Consider the following 23,057-nt stretch of genomic DNA (forward strand, 5'->3'; position numbering starts at 1 on the left):
ATAGGCAGTGGTCCATAGGACCAATATCTCTAATTAAAATGTTTGTTTTGAAACATTCTCAAAGGGGAAGAGGTTTTTACGAGACTACTTATCTTTGTGGATTGATTACCACAATCACTGATATGGTGGTGAAGTATGATTGCTTTGGGCCAAATTACGGTGAAAACACATTTCTGCATACCACTACAATTTGGTATTTGAAGGTACAACCAAACACCCCTTTCATGTACCTTCGATTTAATACATCAGAAAACGCTATTTTGTGTTCGCAAATGGCCTGGTTTCTCAGACCAGCCTGCTTGCACCTGCAACTAGGGTTCGTACATCTTGTACGTGGGCAGCGTATTTTAGTAGAAAGTAAATAGATTATGCAATGCACAAAAATGAAGCGCTTCAAACAAACACATACTTTGTATGCACAGAGAAGAGGTGGAATACATGTAAGACTGAGGACACAGGTTAAATGAGGAATAGATTGACTGCATTGCTGCCCACTTTTCTATGCAATTTCTGTAGTGCGATTGAAGGAAGCACTAAACTGTAAAACAAAGTTGCCAATTGCTTTCATAGTCCATTCCCTTTGTTTGGTGCTGTGAAAGGAAGAGCCAGATTCCAAAATAAATCAATGCTTTTTCGGACATTTCCCATACCGAATACCGAGCCCTGTATAAAAATGCATTTACTCTCAGGTTTTGAGCAGTGACATTGTAATGCTATTAAAGTGTAAGATCCAAGCGAACACTGACTCTGTCAATGATGATCCAAAGGGGCTTTATGAAAAGTCCCAGCTACAAACACAAGAACCAAAACAGGCTAAGGGGACACCTGGATTTGTTCCAGGGACCTCTTGATCTGCAGTCAAATGCTCTACCACTGAGCTATATCCCCACCTGTTTGTGATAGTCGGAATGAAAATATATCAGTACCTCATGAAAGAGTGTGAGCATCATGCTCAGTTGGGCCGGACAGTACAAGCTTGAAACTGTGGAACAGGAGAAGTAGTTCTTAATATTATTTATTGAAGGAAAACGGGATCGTTTAAAAAAAATATTTATATGTTTCATTGTTATTTTATTTGAACAGGCAGTGGTCCATAGGACCAATGCCTGTACATAAAATGCTTGTTTTGAAACATTCTCAAAGGGGAAGAGGTTTTTACGGGACGCCTTATCCTTTCGCGGATTGGTTACCACAATCACCGAGATGGTGGTGAAGTATGATTGTTTTGGGCCAAATGATGGACGAAAAACATTTCTACATACCACTGCAATTTGGTATTTGGAAGGTACACCCAAATGTCCCTTTCAAGTACCATCAATTTAATATATCAGAAAAGGCCATTTTGTGTTCGAAAATGACCTGAGTCTTCGAGCCAGCCTTTTTTCATCTGCAACGAGGGTTCATACATTTTGCACGTAGGCAGAGGTTTTAAGGAGAAATTAAATAGTTTCTACGTTGCACAAGAATGAAGTGCTTTAAACAAACACATATTTTGTATGCACAGAGGAGAGGAGGAATATATGTAAGACTGAGGACACATGTTAAATGAGAAATAGATTGACTGCAGCGCTGCCGAGTATACTATGCCATTTCTTTAGTGCGCTACAAGGAAGCACCAAACTGTATAACAAAGTTTTCAATTGTTTTCATAGTCATTCTCTTTGTTTGAAGCTGTGAAAGGAAGAGCCGGATTCCAAAATAAATCAATGATGTTTCAGAAAGTTCCCACGCCCTGTGTAAAAATGCATTTATTCCCAGGTTTTGAGCAGTGACACTGTAATGCTAATAAAGTATAAGATCCAACTGAACACAGACTCTGTCAATGGTGATCCAAAGGGACTTTATGAAAGATCCTAGCTACAAACACCAGAACCAAAATAGGTTTAGGGGACACCCGGATTTGAACCAGGGACCTCTTGATCTGCAGTCAAATGCTCTACCACTGAGCTATATCCCCAACTGCGTTCAAAGATCAGAATGACAATATATCAGTACATCATGAAAGAGTGAGAGGCTCAAGCTCAGTTGGGCCACAAAGTACGAGCTTGAAACTGTGGAAAAGGAGAAGTAGTTCTTAATATTATTAATTAAAGGAAAACAGGATCATTTAAAAAACAAAATTGTTAGATCTGGGGGTCTCTAGTTGGCAGGGTAGGTACCACTGTCCAAGTAGGGACCCTTGCTTCTAGTCAGGGAAAGGGGGATACACTGTTAAGATAACCCCTGCTCACACTCTAGGTAGCTTGGCCTGAGCAGTCTAGGCTATCAAAGGCAATGTGTAAAGTATTTGTACCAACACTCACAGTAACACAGTGAAAACACCACAGATTTTACTCCACACCAGTTTTAGAAAAATAAGGTATCTTTACTAAAAACTTCACAAGACCAAATACTACAGACAAACCAACATATAATTCAAAAAGGTTACTTTAAAGATAGTTCAGAGTTTGCAGAAAGTACTCCAGGATGTAAAAGTCAGTGTCCTGCACAATGCGACTCTCAATGCACAAAATGCGACACTTTCGTGCCCAACAGTACCTGTAGTTGCGATAAGGTTCCCAAAAGCTATAACAAGGAAGCTTGCAAAGGCGATGCGATGCTCCTGAGATCCTGGGGAGGCTTTGCAGCAGCCCTGCTTCACGCAGCAGAGGTGGATGCGCCGGCTCCGATCTGTAAGGGGAGGATGCGATGACTTTGGCCTTCGTTGCGTAGGTTTCTTAGGGGGAAGCTTCACGCACAGGTTCGATGCGACACTCTTCGATGTGGTGCGATGCGTGGCGCAGCGTTGCCTTCCGGCGCCGCAACTCTCGATGCGCCACGGAACGGGACTTTGCGTCGACGCACGCAGCGATTGGAGACTTTTCACGCACCGGCAGTGGTGCGGCCCGCAAACTGGTTCTGCGACAACCCTCGCAATGGCAGGAAGCTTCACGCTTCGGGACGATGCTCGACGCACTCGGCGATGCGGAGACCCTGCGTGTTGCGATGGTGCCGCGATGAAATTTTCCTCGCACTCTCGTCTTGCGACACGCAATCGGATGATGCGTCGGGTACCAGTCACTTTTGTTCACGCTTCTGCTTCCCAGCTCCCAAACACAGCAAAACGACCTCCTGAGGCCCCAAGACTGGGCAAGCACTCCAAGGCAGGTCAGAACTCCTTCAGCAGAGTTCCAGGGGAGCTGGTGGTGAAGTCCTTTTGTTCCTGGGACTTCTTAACAGGGAGCCAGCTCTTCTCAGGCCCTTGGAGATCAGAATCAAAAGAAGGGGACACAGCAAAGTCCTTCCCCTCTCCTTGGCAGCAAAGCAAAACAGCAAGCAGGCAGTCTTCTCCTCTTCAGTTTCTTCCAGCTTTCTCCTTGGCAGAGGTTTCTTCTTAGTTCCAAAGTGATCTAAAGTTTTAGGTGTCTGGGGTCCTCTTCTTATACCCCTCCAAGTCTTTGTCTCTCTTTGTTCCAGTGGGGGATTCCCCTGCCCAAACCGGTTCCTGGGTGTGCTCTGCTCTGGAGCACCTGGTTCCTTTCAGAGTGAGGGGCAGGGTCGTTAGACGCTCAGCAGGAGGTGGAGCCTTCTTTGTGCCAGCAGAGGCAGAGTCCTCAGCCTGGCCAGCAGGGGGTGGAGCCAGCTTTGTGTTTGTCTGGGGCAGCCCTATTCAGACCCAGGGACTACTCCTCCCACCCATCTAAAGCAGATCTCCCTATTCACCCTGCTGCTGACTCATCCAGGCTCCTGGAGCCACCTAGCACATCACCTGACACCAGTCAGCCAACCAGCACACAGGCACACAGGAAGGTTAAACAGGAGAATAGCTACTTTCTAAAAAGTGCTATTCCCACACAGTGAATTTAAAAACCATCTTGCTAAAAAGATGTATAATTAAATTCTGAACACAGAGATACCAAACTTGGATTTTCTATCTTGCCCCTATGGGAAGATAGGCATGTAAACAGCCTTACCCATTCTATCCTATGGGCAAGATAGCCTCTCAGCAGTGAAAAACGAAAATGGCTGTAATTCACTACCAGGGCATGTTACACACCTCAGTACATGCCCTACCTTTCAGATACACTGCACCCAGCCCAGGGGGGTACCTAGGGCCACCATAGGGATGCCTGACATGTACAGAAAGGGAAGGATAAGGCCTGGTCAGTGGGTGCACTGGCCAGGTCGACATGGCAGTCCTGGACTGCACATAGGCACTGCAAGCAGGCCTAAGACATCATTTTAGCGCTACTCCTGTGGGTGGCACAATCAGTGCTGCAGCCCACTAGTAGCATTTGAATCACCAGCCCTGGCACACGCAGTGCACTTTACTAGGGGCTAACAGGTGAAACAAATATACCAATCATGGATAACCAATCAATATAACAATTTATACAGAGAGCATATGCACTTTAGCACTGATCAGCAGTGGTAAAGTGCCCAGAGTCCTATTGCCAACAACCACGGGTCAGAAAAAATAAAGGAGGAAGAAGCAAAAAGTTTGGGGATAACCCTGCAAAAAGGGCCGTTTCCAACAAAAATGTATATGTTTAATTGTTATTTTATTTGAATAGGCAGTGGTCCATAGGACCAATATCTCTAATTAAAATGTTTGTTTTGAAACATTCTCAAAGGGGAAGAGGTTTTTACGAGACTACTTATCTTTGTGGATTGATTACCACAATCACTGATATGGTGGTGAAGTATGATTGTTTTGGGCCAAATTACGGTGAAAAAACATTTCTGCATACCACTACAATTTGGTATTTGAAGGTACAACCAAACACCCCTTTCATGTACCTTCGATTTAATACATCAGAAAAAGCTATTTTGTGTTCGCAAATGGCCTGGTTTCTCAGACCAGCCTGCTTGCACCTGCAACTAGGGTTCGTACATCTTGTACGTGGGCAGCGTATGTTAGTAGAAAGTAAATAGATTATGCATTGCACAAAAATGAAGCGCTTCAAACAAACACATACTTTGTATGCACAGAGAAGAGGTGGAATACATGTAAGACTGAGGACACAGGTTAAATGAGGAATAGATTGACTGCATTGCTGCCCACTTTTCTATGCAATTTCTGTAGTGCGATTGAAGGAAGCACTAAACTGTAAAACAAAGTTGCCAATTGCTTTCATAGTCCATTCCCTTTGTTTGGTGTTGTGAAAGGAAGAGCCAGATTCCAAAATAAATCAATGCTTTTTCAGACATTTCCCATACGGAATACCGAGCCCTGTATAAAAATGCATTTACTCTCAGGTTTTGAGCAGTGACATTGTAATGCTGTTAAAGTGTAAGATCCAAGCGAACACTGACTCTGTCAATGATGATCCAAAGGGGTTTATGAAAAGTCCCAGCTACAAACACAAGAACCAAAACAGGCCAAGGGGACACCTGGATTTGAACCAGGGACCTCTTGATCTGCAGTCAAATGCTCTACCACTGAGCTATATCCCCACCTGTTTGTGAGAGTCGGAATGAAAATATATCAGTACCTCATGAAAGAGTGTGAGCATCATGCTCAGTTGGGCCGGAAAGTACAAGCTTGAAACTGTGGAACAGGAGAAGTAGTTCTTAATATTATTTATTGAAGGAAAACGGGATCGTTTAAAAAAAATATTTATATGTTTCATTGTTATTTTATTTGAACAGGCAGTGGTCCATAGGACCAATGCCTGTACATAAAATGCTTGTTTTGAAACATTCTCAAAGGGGAAGAGGTTTTTACGGGACGCCTTATCCTTTCGCGGATTGGTTACCACAATCACCGAGATGGTGGTGAAGTATGATTGTTTTGGGCCAAATGATGGACGAAAAACATTTCTACATACCACTGCAATTTGGTATTTGGAAGGTACACCCAAACGTCCCTTTCAAGTACCATCAATTTAATATATCAGAAAAGGCCATTTTGTGTTCGAAAATGGCCTGAGTCTTCGAGCCAGCCTTTTTTCATCTGCAACGAGGGTTCATACATTTTGCACGTAGGCAGAGGTTTTAAGGAGAAATTAAATAGTTTCTACGTTGCACAAGAATGAAGTGCTTTAAACAAACACATATTTTGTATGCACAGAGGAGAGGAGGAATATATGTAAGACTGAGGACACAGGTTAAATGAGAAATAGATTGACTGCAGCACTGCCGAGTATACTGTGCCATTTCTTTAGTGCGCTACAAGGAAGCACCAAACTGTATAACAAAGTTTTCAATTGTTTTCATAGTGATTCTCTTTGCTTGAAGCTGTGAAAGGAAGAGCCGGATTCCAAAATAAATCAATGATGTTTCAGAAAGTTCCCACGCCCTGTGTAAAAATGCATTTATTCCCAGGTTTTGAGCAGTGACACTGTAATGCTAATAAAGTATAAGATCCAACTGAACACTGACTCTGTCAATGGTGATTCATAGGGACTTTATGAAAGATCCCAGCTACAAACACCAAAACCAAAATAGGTTTAGGGGACACCCGGATTTGAACCAGGGACCTCTTGATCTGCAGTCAAATGCTCTACCACTGAGCTATATCCCCAACTGTTTTCAACGATCAGAATGACAATATATCAGTACATCATGAAAGAGTGAGAGGCTCAAGCTCAGTTGGGCCACAAAGTACGAGCTTGAAACTGTGGAAAAGGAGAAGTAGTTCTTAATATTATTAATTAAAGGAAAACAGGATCATTTAAAAAACAAAATGTATATGTTTAATTGTTATTTTATTTGAATAGGCAGTGGTCCATAGGACCAATATCTCTAATTAAAATGTTTGTTTTGAAACATTCTCAAAGGGGAAGAGGTTTTTACGAGACTACTTATCTTTGTGGATTGATTACCACAATCACTGATATGGTGGTGAAGTATGATTGTTTTGGGCCAAATTACGGTGAAAAAACATTTCTGCATACCACTACAATTTGGTATTTGAAGGTACAACCAAACACCCCTTTCATGTACCTTCGATTTAATACATCAGAAAAAGCTATTTTGTGTTCGCAAATGGCCTGGTTTCTCAGACCAGCCTGCTTGCACCTGCAACTAGGGTTCGTACATCTTGTACGTGGGCAGCGTATTTTAGTAGAAAGTAAATAGATTATGCATTGCACAAAAATGAAGTGCTTCAAACAAACACATACTTTGTATGCACAGAGAAGAGGTGGAATACATGTAAGACTGAGGACACAGGTTAAATGAGGAATAGATTGACTGCATTGCTGCCCACTTTTCTATGCAATTTCTGTAGTGCGATTGAAGGAAGCACTAAACTGTAAAACAAAGTTGTCAATTGCTTTCATAGTCCATTCCCTTTGTTTGGTGCTGTGAAAGGAAGAGCCAGATTCCAAAATAAATCAATGCTTTTTCAGACATTTCCCATACGGAATACCGAGCCCTGTATAAAAATGCATTTACTTCCAGGTTTTGAGCAGTGACATTGTAATGCTGTTAAAGTGTAAGATCCAAGCGAACACTGACTCTGTCAATGATGATCCAAAGGGGTTTTATGAAAAGTCCCAGCTACAAACACAAGAACCAAAACAGGCTAAGGGGACACCTGGATTTGAACCAGGGACCTCTTGATCTGCAGTCAAATGCTCTACCACTGAGCTATATCCCCACCTGTTTGTGAGAGTCGGAATGAAAATATATCAGTACCTCATGAAAGAGTGTGAGCATCATGCTCAGTTGGGCCGGAAAGTACAAGCTTGAAACTGTGGAACAGGAGAAGTAGTTCTTAATATTATTTATTGAAGGAAAACGGGATCGTTTAAAAAAAATATTTATATGTTTCATTGTTATTTTATTTGAACAGGCAGTGGTCCATAGGACCAATGCCTGTACATAAAATGCTTGTTTTGAAACATTCTCAAAGGGGAAGAGGTTTTTACGGGACGCCTTATCCTTTCGCGGATTGGTTACCACAATCACCGAGATGGTGGTGAAGTATGATTGTTTTGGGCCAAATGATGGACGAAAAACATTTCTACATACCACTGCAATTTGGTATTTGGAAGGTACACCCAAACGTCCCTTTCAAGTACCATCAATTTAATATATCAGAAAAGGCCATTTTGTGTTCGAAAATGGCCTGAGTCTTCGAGCCAGCCTTTTTTCATCTGCAACGAGGGTTCATACATTTTGCACGTAGGCAGAGGTTTTAAGGAGAAATTAAATAGTTTCTACGTTGCACAAGAATGAAGTGCTTTAAACAAACACATATTTTGTATGCACAGAGGAGAGGAGGAATATATGTAAGACTGAGGACACAGGTTAAATGAGAAATAGATTGACTGCAGCGCTGCCGAGTATACTGTGCCATTTCTTTAGTGCGCTACAAGGAAGCACCAAACTGTATAACAAAGTTTTCAATTGTTTTCATAGTGATTCTCTTTGCTTGAAGCTGTGAAAGGAAGAGCCGGATTCCAAAATAAATCAATGATGTTTCAGAAAGTTCCCACGCCCTGTGTAAAAATGCATTTATTCCCAGGTTTTGAGCAGTGACACTGTAATGCTAATAAAGTATAAGATCCAACTGAACACTGACTCTGTCAATGGTGATTCATAGGGACTTTATGAAAGATCCCAGCTACAAACACCAAAACCAAAATAGGTTTAGGGGACACCCGGATTTGAACCAGGGACCTCTTGATTTGCAGTCAAATGCTCTACCACTGAGCTATATCCCCAACTGTTTTCAACGATCAGAATGACAATATATCAGTACATCACGAAAGAGTGAGAGGCTCAAGCTCAGTTGGGCCACAAAGTACGAGCTTGAAACTGTGGAAAAGGAGAAGTAGTTCTTAATATTATTAATTAAAGGAAAACAGGATCATTTAAAAAACAAAATGTATATGTTTAATTGTTATTTTATTTGAATAGGCAGTGGTCCATAGGACCAATATCTCTAATTAAAATGTTTGTTTTGAAACATTCTCAAAGGGGAAGAGGTTTTTACGAGACTACTTATCTTTGTGGATTGATTACCACAATCACTGATATGGTGGTGAAGTATGATTGTTTTGGGCCAAATTACGGTGAAAAAACATTTCTGCATACCACTACAATTTGGTATTTGAAGGTACAACCAAACACCCCTTTCATGTACCTTCGATTTAATACATCAGAAAAAGCTATTTTGTGTTCGCAAATGGCCTGGTTTCTCAGACCAGCCTGCTTGCACCTGCAACTAGGGTTCGTACATCTTGTACGTGGGCAGCGTATTTTAGTAGAAAGTAAATAGATTATGCATTGCACAAAAATGAAGTGCTTCAAACAAACACATACTTTGTATGCACAGAGAAGAGGTGGAATACCTGTAAGACTGAGGACACAGGTTAAATGAGGAATAGATTGACTGCATTGCTGCCCACTTTTCTATGCAATTTCTGTAGTGCGATTGAAGGAAGCACTAAACTGTAAAACAAAGTTGTCAATTGCTTTCATAGTCCATTCCCTTTGTTTGGTGCTGTGAAAGGAAGAGCCAGATTCCAAAATAAATCAATGCTTTTTCAGACATTTCCCATACGGAATACCGAGCCCTGTATAAAAATGCATTTACTCTCAGGTTTTGAGCAGTGACATTGTAATGCTGTTAAAGTGTAAGATCCAAGCGAACACTGACTCTGTCAATGATGATCCAAAGGGGTTTTATGAAAAGTCCCAGCTACAAACACAAGAACCAAAACAGGCTAAGGGGACACCTGGATTTGAACCAGGGACCTCTTGATCTGCAGTCAAATGCTCTACCACTGAGCTATATCCCCACCTGTTTCTGAGAGTCGGAATGAAAATATATCAGTACCTCATGAAAGAGTGTGAGCATCATGCTCAATTGGGCCGGAAAGTACAAGCTTGAAACTGTGGAACAGGAGAAGTAGTTCTTAATATTATTTATTGAAGGAAAACGGGATCGTTTAAAAAAAATATTTATATGTTTCATTGTTATTTTATTTGAACAGGCAGTGGTCCATAGGACCAATGCCTGTACATAAAATGCTTGTTTTGAAACATTCTCAAAGGGGAAGAGGTTTTTACGGGACGCCTTATCCTTTCGCAGATTGGTTACCACAATCACCGAGATGGTGGTGAAGTATGATTGTTTTGGGCCAAACGATGGACGAAAAACATTTCTACATACCACTGCAATTTGGTATTTGGAAGGTACACCCAAATGTCCCTTTCAAGTACCATCAATTTAATATATCAGAAAAGGCCATTTTGTGTTCGAAAATGACCTGAGTCTTCGAGCCAGCCTTTTTTCATCTGCAACGAGGGTTCATACATTTTGCACGTAGGCAGAGGTTTTAAGGAGAAATTAAATAGTTTCTACGTTGCACAAGAATGAAGTGCTTTAAACAAACACATATTTTGTATGCACAGAGGAGAGGAGGAATATATGTAAGACTGAGGACACATGTTAAATGAGAAATAGATTGACTGCAGCGCTGCCGAGTATACTATGCCATTTCTTTAGTGCGCTACAAGGAAGCACCAAACTGTATAACAAAGTTTTCAATTGTTTTCATAGTCATTCTCTTTGTTTGAAGCTGTGAAAGGAAGAGCCGGATTCCAAAATAAATCAATGATGTTTCAGAAAGTTCCCACGCCCTGTGTAAAAATGCATTTATTCCCAGGTTTTGAGCAGTGACACTGTAATGCTAATAAAGTATAAGATCCAACTGAACACAGACTCTGTCAATGGTGATCCAAAGGGACTTTATGAAAGATCCTAGCTACAAACACCAGAACCAAAATAGGTTTAGGGGACAACCGGATTTGAACCAGGGACCTCTTGATCTGCAGTCAAATGCTCTACCACTGAGCTATATCCCCAACTGTTTTCAAAGATCAGAATGACAATATAACAGTACATCATGAAAGAGTGAGAGGCTCAAGCTCAGTTGGGCCACAAAGTACGAGCTTGAAACTGTGGAAAAGGAGAAGTAGTTCTTAATATTATTAATTAAAGGAAAACAGGATCATTTAAAAAACAAAATGTATATGTTTAATTGTTATTTTATTTGAATAGGCAGTGGTCCATAGGACCAATATCTGTAATTAAAATGTTTGTTTTGAAACATTCTCAAAGGGGAAGAGGTTTTTACAAGACTACTTATCTTTGTGGATTGATTACCACAATCACTGATATGGTGGTGAAGTATGATTGTTTTGGGCCAAATTACGGTGAAAAAACATTTCTGCATACCACTACAATTTGGTATTTGAAGGTACAACCAAACACCCCTTTCATGTACCTTCGATTTAATACATCAGAAAAAGCTATTTTGTGTTCGCAAAGGGCCTGGTTTCTCAGACCAGCCTGCTTGCACCTGCAACTAGGGTTCGTACATCTTGTACGTGGGCAGCGTATTTTAGTAGAAAGTAAATAGATTATGCATTGCACAAAAATGAAGTGCTTCAAACAAACACATACTTTGTATGCACAGAGAAGAGGTGGAATACATGTAAGACTGAGGACACAGGTTAAATGAGGAATAGATTGACTGCATTGCTGCCCACTTTTCTATGCAATTTCTGTAGTGCGATTGAAGGAAGCACTAAACTGTAAAACAAAGTTGCCAATTGCTTTCATAGTCCATTCCCTTTGTTTGGTGCTGTGAAAGGAAGAGCCAGATTCCAAAATAAATCAATGCTTTTTCAGACATTTCCCATACGGAATACCGAGCCCTGTATAAAAATGCATTTACTCTCAGGTTTTGAGCAGTGACATTGTAATGCTGTTAAAGTGTAAGATCCAAGCGAACACTGACTCTGTCAATGATGATCCAAAGGGGTTTTATGAAAAGTCCCAGCTACAAACACAAGAACCAAAACAGGCCAAGGGGACACCTGGATTTGAACCAGGGACCTCTTGATCTGCAGTCAAATGCTCTACCACTGAGCTATATCCCCACCTGTTTGTGAGAGTCGGAATGAAAATATATCAGTACCTCATGAAAGAGTGTGAGCATCATGCTCAGTTGGGCCGGAAAGTACAAGCTTGAAACTGTGGAACAGGAGAAGTAGTTCTTAATATTATGTATTGAAGGAAAACGGGATCGTTTAAAAAAAATATTTATATGTTTCATTGTTATTTTATTTGAACAGGCAGTGGTCCATAGGACCAATGCCTGTACATAAAATGCTTGTTTTGAAACATTCTCAAAGGGGAAGAGGTTTTTACGGGACGGCTTATCCTTTCGCGGATTGGTTACCACAATCACCGAGATGGTGGTGAAGTATGATTGTTTTGGGCCAAATGATGGACGAAAAACATTTCTACATACCACTGCAATTTGGTATTTGGAAGGTACACCCAAACGTCCCTTTCAAGTACCATCAATTTAATATATCAGAAAAGGCCATTTTGTGTTCGAAAATGGCCTGAGTCTTCGAGCCAGCCTTTTTTCATCTGCAACGAGGGTTCATACATTTTGCACGTAGGCAGAGGTTTTAAGGAGAAATTAAATAGTTTCTACGTTGCACAAGAATGAAGTGCTTTAAACAAACACATATTTTGTATGCACAGAGGAGAGGAGGAATATATGTAAGACTGAGGACACAGGTTAAATGAGAAATAGATTGACTGCAGCGCTGCCGAGTATACTATGCCATTTCTTTAGTGCGCTACAAGGAAGCACCAAACTGTATAACAAAGTTTTCAATTGTTTTCATAGTGATTCTCTTTGCTTGAAGCTGTGAAAGGAAGAGCCGGATTCCAAAATAAATCAATGATGTTTCAGAAAGTTCCCACGCCCTGTGTAAAAATGCATTTATTCCCAGGTTTTGAGCATTGACACTGTAATGCTAATAAAGTATAAGATCCAACTGAACACTGACTCTGTCAATGGTGATCCATAGGGACTTTATGAAAGATCCCAGCTACAAACACCAAAACCAAAATAGGTTTAGGGGACACCCGGATTTGAACCAGGGACCTCTTGATCTGCAGTCAAATGCTCTACCACTGAGCTATATCCCCAACTGTTTTCAAAGATCAGAATGACAATATATCAGTACATCATGAAAGAGTGAGAGGCTCAAGCTCAGTTGGGCCACAAAGTACGAGCTTGAAACTGTGGAAAAGGAGAAGTAGTTCTTAATATTATTAATTAAAGGAAAACAGGATCATTTAAAAAACAAAATGTATATGTTTAATTGTTATTTTATTTGAATAGGCAGTGGTCCATAGGACCAATATCTCTAATTAAAATGTTTGTTTTGAAACATTCTCAAAGGGGAAGAGGTTTTTACGAGACTACTTATCTTTGTGGATTGATTACCACAATCACTGATATGGTGGTGAAGTATGATTGTTTTGGGCCAAATTACGGTGAAAAAACATTTCTGCACACCACTACAATTTGGTATTTGAAGGTACAACCAAACACCCCTTTCATGTACCTTCGATTTAATACATCAGAAAAAGCTATTTTGTGTTCGCAAATGGCCTGGTTTCTCAGACCAGCCTGCTTGCACCTGCAACTAGGGTTCGTACATCTTGTACGTGGGCAGCGTATTTTAGTAGAAAGTAAATAGATTATGCATTGCACAAAAATGAAGTGCTTCAAACAAACACATACTTTGTATGCACAGAGAAGAGGTGGAATACATGTAAGACTGAGGACACAGGTTAAATGAGGAATAGATTGACTGCATTGCTGCCCACTTTTCTATGCAATTTCTGTAGTGCGATTGAAGGAAGCACTAAACTGTAAAACAAAGTTGCCAATTGCTTTCATAGTCCATTCCCTTTGTTTGGTGTTGTGAAAGGAAGAGCCAGATTCCAAAATAAATCAATGCTTTTTCAGACATTTCCCATACGGAATACCGAGCCCTGTATAAAAATGCATTTACTCTCAGGTTTTGAGCAGTGACATTGTAATGCTGTTAAAGTGTAAGATCCAAGCGAACACTGACTCTGTCAATGATGATCCAAAGGGGTTTTATGAAAAGTCCCAGCTACAAACACAAGAACCAAAACAGGCCAAGGGGACACCTGGATTTGAACCAGGGACCTCTTGATCTGCAGTCAAATGCTCTACAACTGAGCTATATCCCCACCTGTTTGTGAGAGTCTGAATGAAAATATATCAGTACCTCATGAAAGAGTGTGAGCATCATGCTCAGTTGGGCCGGAAAGTACAAGCTTGAAACTGTGGAACAGGAGAAGTAGTTCTTAATATTATTTATTGAAGGAAAACGGGATCGTTTAAAAAAAATATTTATATGTTTCATTGTTATTTTATTTGAACAGGCAGTGGTCCATAGGACCAATGCCTGTACATATAATGCTTGTTTTGAAACATTCTCAAAGGGGAAGAGGTTTTTACGGGACGCCTTATCCTTTCGCGGATTGGTTACCACAATCACCGAGATGGTGGTGAAGTATGATTGTTTTGGGCCAAATGATGGACGAAAAACATTTCTACATACCACTGCAATTTGGTATTTGGAAGGTACACCCAAACGTCCCTTTCAAGTACCATCAATTTAATATATCAGAAAAGGCCATTTTGTGTTCGAAAATGGCCTGAGTCTTCGAGCCAGCCTTTTTTCATCTGCAACGAGGGTTCATACATTTTGCACGTAGGCAGAGGTTTTAAGGAGAAATTAAATAGTTTCTACGTTGCACAAGAATGAAGTGCTTTAAACAAACACATATTTTGTATGCACAGAGGAGAGGAGGAATATATGTAAGACTGAGGACACAGGTTAAATGAGAAATAGATTGACTGCAGCGCTGCCGAGTATACTATGCCATTTCTTTAGTGCGCTACAAGGAAGCACCAAACTGTATAACAAAGTTTTCAATTGTTTTCATAGTGATTCTCTTTGCTTGAAGCTGTGAAAGGAAGAGCCGGATTCCAAAATAAATCAATGATGTTTCAGAAAGTTCCCACGCCCTGTGTAAAAATGCATTTATTCCCAGGTTTTGAGCAGTGACACTGTAATGCTAATAAAGTATAAGATCCAACTGAACACTGACTCTGTCAATGGTGATCCATAGGGACTTTATGAAAGATCCCAGCTACAAACACCAAAACCAAAATAGGTTTAGGGGACACCCGGATTTGAACCAGGGACCTCTTGATCTGCAGTCAAATGCTCTACCACTGAGCTATATCCCCAACTGTTTTCAAAGATCAGAATGACAATATATCAGTACATCATGAAAGAGTGAGAGGCTCAAGCTCAGTTGGGCCACAAAGTACGAGCTTGAAACTGTGGAAAAGGAGAAGTAGTTCTTAATATTATTAATTAAAGGAAAACAGGATCATTTAAAAAACAAAATGTATATGTTTAATTGTTATTTTATTTGAATAGGCAGTGGTCCATAGGACCAATATCTCTAATTAAAATGTTTGTTTTGAAACATTCTCAAAGGGGAAGAGGTTTTTACGAGACTACTTATCTTTGTGGATTGATTACCACAATCACTGATATGGTGGTGAAGTATGATTGTTTTGGGCCAAATTACGGTGAAAAAACATTTCTGCATACCACTACAATTTGGTATTTGAAGGTACAACCAAACACCCCTTTCATGTACCTTCGATTTAATACATCAGAAAAAGCTATTTTGTGTTCGCAAATGGCCTGGTTTCTCAGACCAGCCTGCTTGCACCTGCAACTAGGGTTCGTACATCTTGTACGTGGGCAGCGTATTTTAGTAGAAAGTAAATAGATTATGCATTGCACAAAAATGAAGTGCTTCAAACAAACACATACTTTGTATGCACAGAGAAGAGGTGGAATACATGTAAGACTGAGGACACAGGTTAAATGAGGAATAGATTGACTGCATTGCTGCCCACTTTTCTATGCAATTTCTGTAGTGCGATTGAAGGAAGCACTAAACTGTAAAACAAAGTTGCCAATTGCTTTCATAGTCCATTCCCTTTGTTTGATGTTGTGAAAGGAAGAGCCAGATTCCAAAATAAATCAATGCTTTTTCAGACATTTCCCATACGGAATACCGAGCCCTGTATAACAATGCATTTACTCTCAGGTTTTGAGCAGTGACATTGTAATGCTGTTAAAGTGTAAGATCCAAGCGAACACTGACTCTGTCAATGATGATCCAAAGGGGTTTTATGAAAAGTCCCAGCTACAAACACAAGAACCAAAACAGGCCAAGGGGACACCTGGATTTGAACCAGGGACCTCTTGATCTGCAGTCAAATGCTCTACCACTGAGCTATATCCCCACCTGTTTGTGAGAGTCGGAATGAAAATATATCAGTACCTCATGAAAGAGTGTGAGCATCATGCTCAGTTGGGCCGGAAAGTACAAGCTTGAAACTGTGGAACAGGAGAAGTCGTTCTTAATATTATTTATTGAAGGAAAACGGGATAGTTTAAAAAAAATATTTATATGTTTCATTGTTATTTTATTTGAACAGGCAGTGGTCCATAGGACCAATGCCTGTACATAAAATGCTTGTTTTGAAACATTCTCAAAGGGGAAGAGGTTTTTACGGGACGCCTTATCCTTTCGCGGATTGGTTACCACAATCACCGAGATGGTGGTGAAGTATGATTGTTTTGGGCCAAATGATGGACGAAAAACATTTCTACATACCACTGCAATTTGGTATTTGGAAGGTACACCCAAACGTCCCTTTCAAGTACCATCAATTTAATATATCAGAAAAGGCCATTTTGTGTTCGAAAATGGCCTGAGTCTTCGAGCCAGCCTTTTTTCATCTGCAACGAGGGTTCATACATTTTGCACGTAGGCAGAGGTTTTAAGGAGAAATTAAATAGTTTCTACGTTGCACAAGAATGAAGTGCTTTAAACAAACACATATTTTGTATGCACAGAGGAGAGGAGGAATATATGTAAGACTGAGGACACAGGTTAAATGAGAAATAGATTGACTGCAGTGCTGCCGAGTATACTATGCCATTTCTTTAGTGCGCTACAAGGAAGCACCAAACTGTATAACAAAGTTTTCAATTGTTTTCATAGTGATTCTCTTTGCTTGAAGCTGTGAAAGGAAGAGCCGGATTCCAAAATAAATCAATGATGTTTCAGAAAGTTCCCACGCCCTGTGTAAAAATGCATTTATTCCCAGGTTTTGAGCAGTGACACTGTAATGCTAATAAAGTATAAGATCCAACTGAACACTGACTCTGTCAATGATGATCCAAAGGGGTTTTATGAAAAGTCCCAGCTACAAACACAAGAACCAAAACAGGCCAAGGGGACACCTGGATTTGAACCAGGGACCTCTTGATCTGCAGTCAAATGCTCTACCACTGAGCTATATCCCCACCTGTTTGTGAGAGTCGGAATGAAAATATATCAGTACCTCATGAAAGAGTGTGAGCATCATGCTCAGTTGGGCCGGAAAGTACAAGCTTGAAACTGTGGAACAGGTGAAGTAGTTCTTAATATTATTTATTGAAGGAAAACGGGATAGTTTAAAAAAAATATTTATATGTTTCATTGTTATTTTATTTGAACAGGCAGTGGTCCATAGGACCAATGCCTGTACATAAAATGCTTGTTTTGAAACATTCTCAAAGGGGAAGAGGTTTTTACGGGACGCCTTATCCTTTCGCGGATTGGTTACCACAATCACCGAGATGGTGGTGAAGTATGATTGTTTTGGGCCAAATGATGGACGAAAAACATTTCTACATACCACTGCAATTTGGTATTTGGAAGGTACACCCAAACGTCCCTTTCAAGTACCATCAATTTAATATATCAGAAAAGGCCATTTTGTGTTCGAAAATGGCCTGAGTCTTCGAGCCAGCCTTTTTTCATCTGCAACGAGGGTTCATACATTTTGCACGTAGGCAGAGGTTTTAAGGAGAAATTAAATAGTTTCTACGTTGCACAAGAATGAAGTGCTTTAAACAAACACATATTTTGTATGCACAGAGGAGAGGAGGAATATATGTAAGACTGAGGACACAGGTTAAATGAGAAATAGATTGACTGCAGCGCTGCCGAGTATACTATGCCATTTCTTTAGTGCGCTACAAGGAAGCACCAAACTGTATAACAAAGTTTTCAATTGTTTTCATAGTGATTCTCTTTGCTTGAAGCTGTGAAAGGAAGAGCCGGATTCCAAAATAAATCAATGATGTTTCAGAAAGTTCCCACGCCCTGTGTAAAAATGCATTTATTCCCAGGTTTTGAGCAGCGACACTGTAATGCTAATAAAGTATAAGATCCAACTGAACACTGACTCTGTCAATGGTGATTCATAGGGACTTTATGAAAGATCCCAGCTACAAACACCAAAACCAAAATAGGTTTAGGGGACACCTGGATTTGAACCAGGGACCTCTTGATCTGCAGTCAAATGCTCTACCACTGAGCTATATCCCCAACTGTTTTCAAAGATCAGAATGACAATATATCAGTACATCATGAAAGAGTGAGAGGCTCAAGCTCAGTTGGGCCACAAAGTACGAGCTTGAAACTGTGGAAAAGGAGAAGTAGTTCTTAATATTATTAATTAAAGGAAAACAGGATCATTTAAAAAACAAAATGTATATGTTTAATTGTTATTTTATTTGAATAGGCAGTGGTCCATAGGACCAATATCTCTAATTAAAATGTTTGTTTTGAAACATTCTCAAAGGGGAAGAGGTTTTTACGAGACTACTTATCTTTGTGGATTGATTACCACAATCACTGATATGGTGGTGAAGTATGATTGTTTTGGGCCAAATTACGGTGAAAAAACATTTCTGCATACCACTACAATTTGGTATTTGAAGGTACAACCAAACACCCCTTTCATGTACCTTCGATTTAATACATCAGAAAAAGCTATTTTGTGTTCGCAAATGGCCTGGTTTCTCAGACCAGCCTGCTTGCACCTGCAACTAGGGTTCGTACATCTTGTACGTGGGCAGCGTATTTTAGTAGAAAGTAAATAGATTATGCATTGCACAAAAATGAAGTGCTTCAAACAAACACATACTTTGTATGCACAGAGAAGAGGTGGAATACATGTAAGACTGAGGACACAGGTTAAATGAGGAATAGATTGACTGCATTGCTGCCCACTTTTCTATGCAATTTCTGTAGTGCGATTGAAGGAAGCACTAAACTGTAAAACAAAGTTGCCAATTGCTTTCATAGTCCATTCCCTTTGTTTGGTGTTGTGAAAGGAAGAGCCAGATTCCAAAATAAATCAATGCTTTTTCAGACATTTCCCATACGGAATACCGAGCCCTGTATAACAATGCATTTACTCTCAGGTTTTGAGCAGTGACATTGTAATGCTGTTAAAGTGTAAGATCCAAGCGAACACTGACTCTGTCAATGATGATCCAAAGGGGTTTTATGAAAAGTCCCAGCTACAAACACAAGAACCAAAACAGGCCAAGGGGACACCTGGATTTGAACCAGGGACCTCTTGATCTGCAGTCAAATGCTCTACCACTGAGCTATATCCCCACCTGTTTGTGAGAGTCGGAATGAAAATATATCAGTACCTCATGAAAGAGTGTGAGCATCATGCTCAGTTGGGCCGGAAAGTACAAGCTTGAAACTGTGGAACATGAGAAGTCGTTCTTAATATTATTTATTGAAGGAAAACGGGATAGTTTAAAAAAAATATTTATATGTTTCATTGTTATTTTATTTGAACAGGCAGTGGTCCATAGGACCAATGCCTGTACATAAAATGCTTGTTTTGAAACATTCTCAAAGGGGAAGAGGTTTTTACGGGACGCCTTATCCTTTCGCGGATTGGTTACCACAATCACCGAGATGGTGGTGAAGTATGATTGTTTTGGGCCAAATGATGGACGAAAAACATTTCTACATACCACTGCAATTTGGTATTTGGAAGGTACACCCAAACGTCCCTTTCAAGTACCATCAATTTAATATATCAGAAAAGGCCATTTTGTGTTCGAAAATGGCCTGAGTCTTCGAGCCAGCCTTTTTTCATCTGCAACGAGGGTTCATACATTTTGCACGTAGGCAGAGGTTTTAAGGAGAAATTAAATAGTTTCTACGTTGCACAAGAATGAAGTGCTTTAAACAAACACATATTTTGTATGCACAGAGGAGAGGAGGAATATATGTAAGACTGAGGACACAGGTTAAATGAGAAATAGATTGACTGCAGTGCTGCCGAGTATACTATGCCATTTCTTTAGTGCGCTACAAGGAAGCACCAAACTGTATAACAAAGTTTTCAATTGTTTTCATAGTGATTCTCTTTGCTTGAAGCTGTGAAAGGAAGAGCCGGATTCCAAAATAAATCAATGATGTTTCAGAAAGTTCCCACGCCCTGTGTAAAAATGCATTTATTCCCAGGTTTTGAGCAGTGACACTGTAATGCTAATAAAGTATAAGATCCAACTGAACACTGACTCTGTCAATGATGATCCAAAGGGGTTTTATGAAAAGTCCCAGCTACAAACACAAGAACCAAAACAGGCCAAGGGGACACCTGGATTTGAACCAGGGACCTCTTGATCTGCAGTCAAATGCTCTACCACTGAGCTATATCCCCACCTGTTTGTGAGAGTCGGAATGAAAATATATCAGTACCTCATGAAAGAGTGTGAGCATCATGCTCAGTTGGGCCGGAAAGTACAAGCTTGAAACTGTGGAACAGGTGAAGTAGTTCTTAATATTATTTATTGAAGGAAAACGGGATAGTTTAAAAAAAATATTTATATGTTTCATTGTTATTTTATTTGAACAGGCAGTGGTCCATAGGACCAATGCCTGTACATAAAATGCTTGTTTTGAAACATTCTCAAAGGGGAAGAGGTTTTTACGGGACGCCTTATCCTTTCGCGGATTGGTTACCACAATCACCGAGATGGTGGTGAAGTATGATTGTTTTGGGCCAAATGATGGACGAAAAACATTTCTACATACCACTGCAATTTGGTATTTGGAAGGTACACCCAAACGTCCCTTTCAAGTACCATCAATTTAATATATCAGAAAAGGCCATTTTGTGTTCGAAAATGGCCTGAGTCTTCGAGCCAGCCTTTTTTCATCTGCAACGAGGGTTCATACATTTTGCACGTAGGCAGAGGTTTTAAGGAGAAATTAAATAGTTTCTACGTTGCACAAGAATGAAGTGCTTTAAACAAACACATATTTTGTATGCACAGAGGAGAGGAGGAATATATGTAAGACTGAGGACACAGGTTAAATGAGAAATAGATTGACTGCAGCGCTGCCGAGTATACTATGCCATTTCTTTAGTGCGCTACAAGGAAGCACCAAACTGTATAACAAAGTTTTCAATTGTTTTCATAGTGATTCTCTTTGCTTGAAGCTGTGAAAGGAAGAGCCGGATTCCAAAATAAATCAATGATGTTTCAGAAAGTTCCCACGCCCTGTGTAAAAATGCATTTATTCCCAGGTTTTGAGCAGTGACACTGTAATGCTAATAAAGTATAAGATCCAACTGAACACTGACTCTGTCAATGGTGATTCATAGGGACTTTATGAAAGATCCCAGCTACAAACACCAAAACGAAAACAGGTTTAGGGGACACCCGGATTTGAACCAGGGACCTCTTGATCTGCAGTCAAATGCTCTACCACTGAGCTATATCCCCAACTGTTTTCAAAGATCAGAATGACAATATATCAGTACATCATGAAAGAGTGAGAGGCTCAAGCTCAGTTGGGCCACAAAGTACGAGCTTGAAACTGTGGAAAAGGAGAAGTAGTTCTTAATATTATTAATTAAAGGAAAACAGGATCATTTAAAAAACAAAATGTATATGTTTAATTGTTATTTTATTTGAATAGGCAGTGGTCCATAGGACCAATATCTCTAATTAAAATGTTTGTTTTGAAACATTCTCAAAGGGGAAGAGGTTTTTACGAGACTACTTATCTTTGTGGATTGATTACCACAATCACTGATATGGTGGTGAAGTATGATTGTTTTGGGCCAAATTACGGTGAAAAAACATTTCTGCATACCACTACAATTTGGTATTTGAAGGTACAACCAAACACCCCTTTCATGTACCTTCGATTTAATACATCAGAAAAAGCTATTTTGTGTTCGCAAATGGCCTGGTTTCTCAGACCAGCCTGCTTGCACCTGCAACTAGGGTTCGTACATCTTGTACGTGGGCAGCGTATTTTAGTAGAAAGTAAATAGATTATTCATTGCACAAAAATGAAGTGCTTCAAACAAACACATACTTTGTATGCACAGAGAAGAGGTGGAATACATGTAAGACTGAGGACACAGGTTAAATGAGGAATAGATTGACTGCATTGCTGCCCACTTTTCTATGCAATTTCTGTAGTGCGATTGAAGGAAGCACTAAACTGTAAAACAAAGTTGTCAATTGCTTTCATAGTCCATTCCCTTTGTTTGGTGCTGTGAAAGGAAGAGCCAGATTCCAAAATAAATCAATGCTTTTTCAGGCATTTCCCATACGGAATACCGAGCCCTGTATAAAAATGCATTTACTCTCAGGTTTTGAGCAGTGACATTGTAATGCTGTTAAAGTGTAAGATCCAAGCGAACACTGACTCTGTCAATGATGATCCAAAGGGGTTTTATGAAAAGTCCCAGCTACAAACACAAGAACCAAAACAGGCTAAGGGGACACCTGGATTTGAACCAGGGTCCTCTTGATCTGCAGTCAAATGCTCTACCACTGAGCTATATCCCCACCTGTTTGTGAGAGTCGGAATGAAAATATATCAGTACCTCATGAAAGAGTGTGAGCATCATGCTCAGTTGGGCCGGAAAGTACAAGCTTGAAACTGTGGAACAGGAGAAGTAGTTCTTAATATTATTTATTGAAGGAAAACGGGATCGTTTAAAAAAAATATGTATATGTTTCATTGTTTTTTTATTTGAACAGGCAGTGGTCCATAGGACCAATGCCTGTACATAAAATGCTTGTTTTGAAACATTCTCAAAGGGGAAGAGGTTTTTACGGGACGCCTTATCCTTTCGCGGATTGGTTACCACAATCACCGAGATGGTGGTGAAGTATGATTGTTTTGGGCCAAATGATGGACGAAAAACATTTCTACATTCCACTGCAATTTGGTATTTGGAAGGTACACCCAAACGTCCCTTTCAAGTACCATCAATTTAATATAT

The 23,057-nt window shown here is 40.1% G+C and overlaps 17 non-coding genes across 17 annotated transcripts; all 17 read right to left on the reverse strand.

The window, feature by feature from the left end:
* Window positions 1-1,885: 1,885 nt before the first annotated feature.
* On the reverse strand, window positions 1,886-1,957 carry TRNAC-GCA (transfer RNA cysteine (anticodon GCA)). Its single transcript has one exon. It is a non-coding gene; the product is annotated as a tRNA-Cys (tRNA).
* A 3,407-nt stretch (window positions 1,958-5,364) lies between these two features.
* On the reverse strand, window positions 5,365-5,436 carry TRNAC-GCA (transfer RNA cysteine (anticodon GCA)). Its single transcript has one exon. It is a non-coding gene; the product is annotated as a tRNA-Cys (tRNA).
* Window positions 5,437-6,433: 997 nt separating this feature from the next.
* Window positions 6,434-6,505, reverse strand: TRNAC-GCA (transfer RNA cysteine (anticodon GCA)). Its single transcript has one exon. It is a non-coding gene; the product is annotated as a tRNA-Cys (tRNA).
* Window positions 6,506-7,513: 1,008 nt separating this feature from the next.
* TRNAC-GCA (transfer RNA cysteine (anticodon GCA)) lies at window positions 7,514-7,585 on the reverse strand. The gene has a single exon. It is a non-coding gene; the product is annotated as a tRNA-Cys (tRNA).
* Window positions 7,586-8,582: 997 nt separating this feature from the next.
* TRNAC-GCA (transfer RNA cysteine (anticodon GCA)) lies at window positions 8,583-8,654 on the reverse strand. Its single transcript has one exon. It is a non-coding gene; the product is annotated as a tRNA-Cys (tRNA).
* Window positions 8,655-9,662: 1,008 nt separating this feature from the next.
* TRNAC-GCA (transfer RNA cysteine (anticodon GCA)) lies at window positions 9,663-9,734 on the reverse strand. The gene has a single exon. It is a non-coding gene; the product is annotated as a tRNA-Cys (tRNA).
* Window positions 9,735-10,731: 997 nt separating this feature from the next.
* On the reverse strand, window positions 10,732-10,803 carry TRNAC-GCA (transfer RNA cysteine (anticodon GCA)). Its single transcript has one exon. It is a non-coding gene; the product is annotated as a tRNA-Cys (tRNA).
* Window positions 10,804-11,811: 1,008 nt separating this feature from the next.
* Window positions 11,812-11,883, reverse strand: TRNAC-GCA (transfer RNA cysteine (anticodon GCA)). Its single transcript has one exon. It is a non-coding gene; the product is annotated as a tRNA-Cys (tRNA).
* Window positions 11,884-12,880: 997 nt separating this feature from the next.
* Window positions 12,881-12,952, reverse strand: TRNAC-GCA (transfer RNA cysteine (anticodon GCA)). The gene has a single exon. It is a non-coding gene; the product is annotated as a tRNA-Cys (tRNA).
* Window positions 12,953-15,029: 2,077 nt separating this feature from the next.
* On the reverse strand, window positions 15,030-15,101 carry TRNAC-GCA (transfer RNA cysteine (anticodon GCA)). Its single transcript has one exon. It is a non-coding gene; the product is annotated as a tRNA-Cys (tRNA).
* A 1,008-nt stretch (window positions 15,102-16,109) lies between these two features.
* Window positions 16,110-16,181, reverse strand: TRNAC-GCA (transfer RNA cysteine (anticodon GCA)). Its single transcript has one exon. It is a non-coding gene; the product is annotated as a tRNA-Cys (tRNA).
* Window positions 16,182-17,178: 997 nt separating this feature from the next.
* Window positions 17,179-17,250, reverse strand: TRNAC-GCA (transfer RNA cysteine (anticodon GCA)). The gene has a single exon. It is a non-coding gene; the product is annotated as a tRNA-Cys (tRNA).
* A 997-nt stretch (window positions 17,251-18,247) lies between these two features.
* Window positions 18,248-18,319, reverse strand: TRNAC-GCA (transfer RNA cysteine (anticodon GCA)). Its single transcript has one exon. It is a non-coding gene; the product is annotated as a tRNA-Cys (tRNA).
* Window positions 18,320-19,327: 1,008 nt separating this feature from the next.
* TRNAC-GCA (transfer RNA cysteine (anticodon GCA)) lies at window positions 19,328-19,399 on the reverse strand. The gene has a single exon. It is a non-coding gene; the product is annotated as a tRNA-Cys (tRNA).
* A 997-nt stretch (window positions 19,400-20,396) lies between these two features.
* TRNAC-GCA (transfer RNA cysteine (anticodon GCA)) lies at window positions 20,397-20,468 on the reverse strand. Its single transcript has one exon. It is a non-coding gene; the product is annotated as a tRNA-Cys (tRNA).
* Window positions 20,469-21,465: 997 nt separating this feature from the next.
* TRNAC-GCA (transfer RNA cysteine (anticodon GCA)) lies at window positions 21,466-21,537 on the reverse strand. Its single transcript has one exon. It is a non-coding gene; the product is annotated as a tRNA-Cys (tRNA).
* A 1,008-nt stretch (window positions 21,538-22,545) lies between these two features.
* Window positions 22,546-22,617, reverse strand: TRNAC-GCA (transfer RNA cysteine (anticodon GCA)). The gene has a single exon. It is a non-coding gene; the product is annotated as a tRNA-Cys (tRNA).
* Window positions 22,618-23,057: the final 440 nt, after the last annotated feature.

This window comes from Triturus cristatus, chromosome 4_1, assembly GCF_964204655.1.
Source record: "Triturus cristatus chromosome 4_1, aTriCri1.1, whole genome shotgun sequence".
NCBI lineage: Eukaryota > Metazoa > Chordata > Amphibia > Caudata > Salamandridae > Triturus > Triturus cristatus.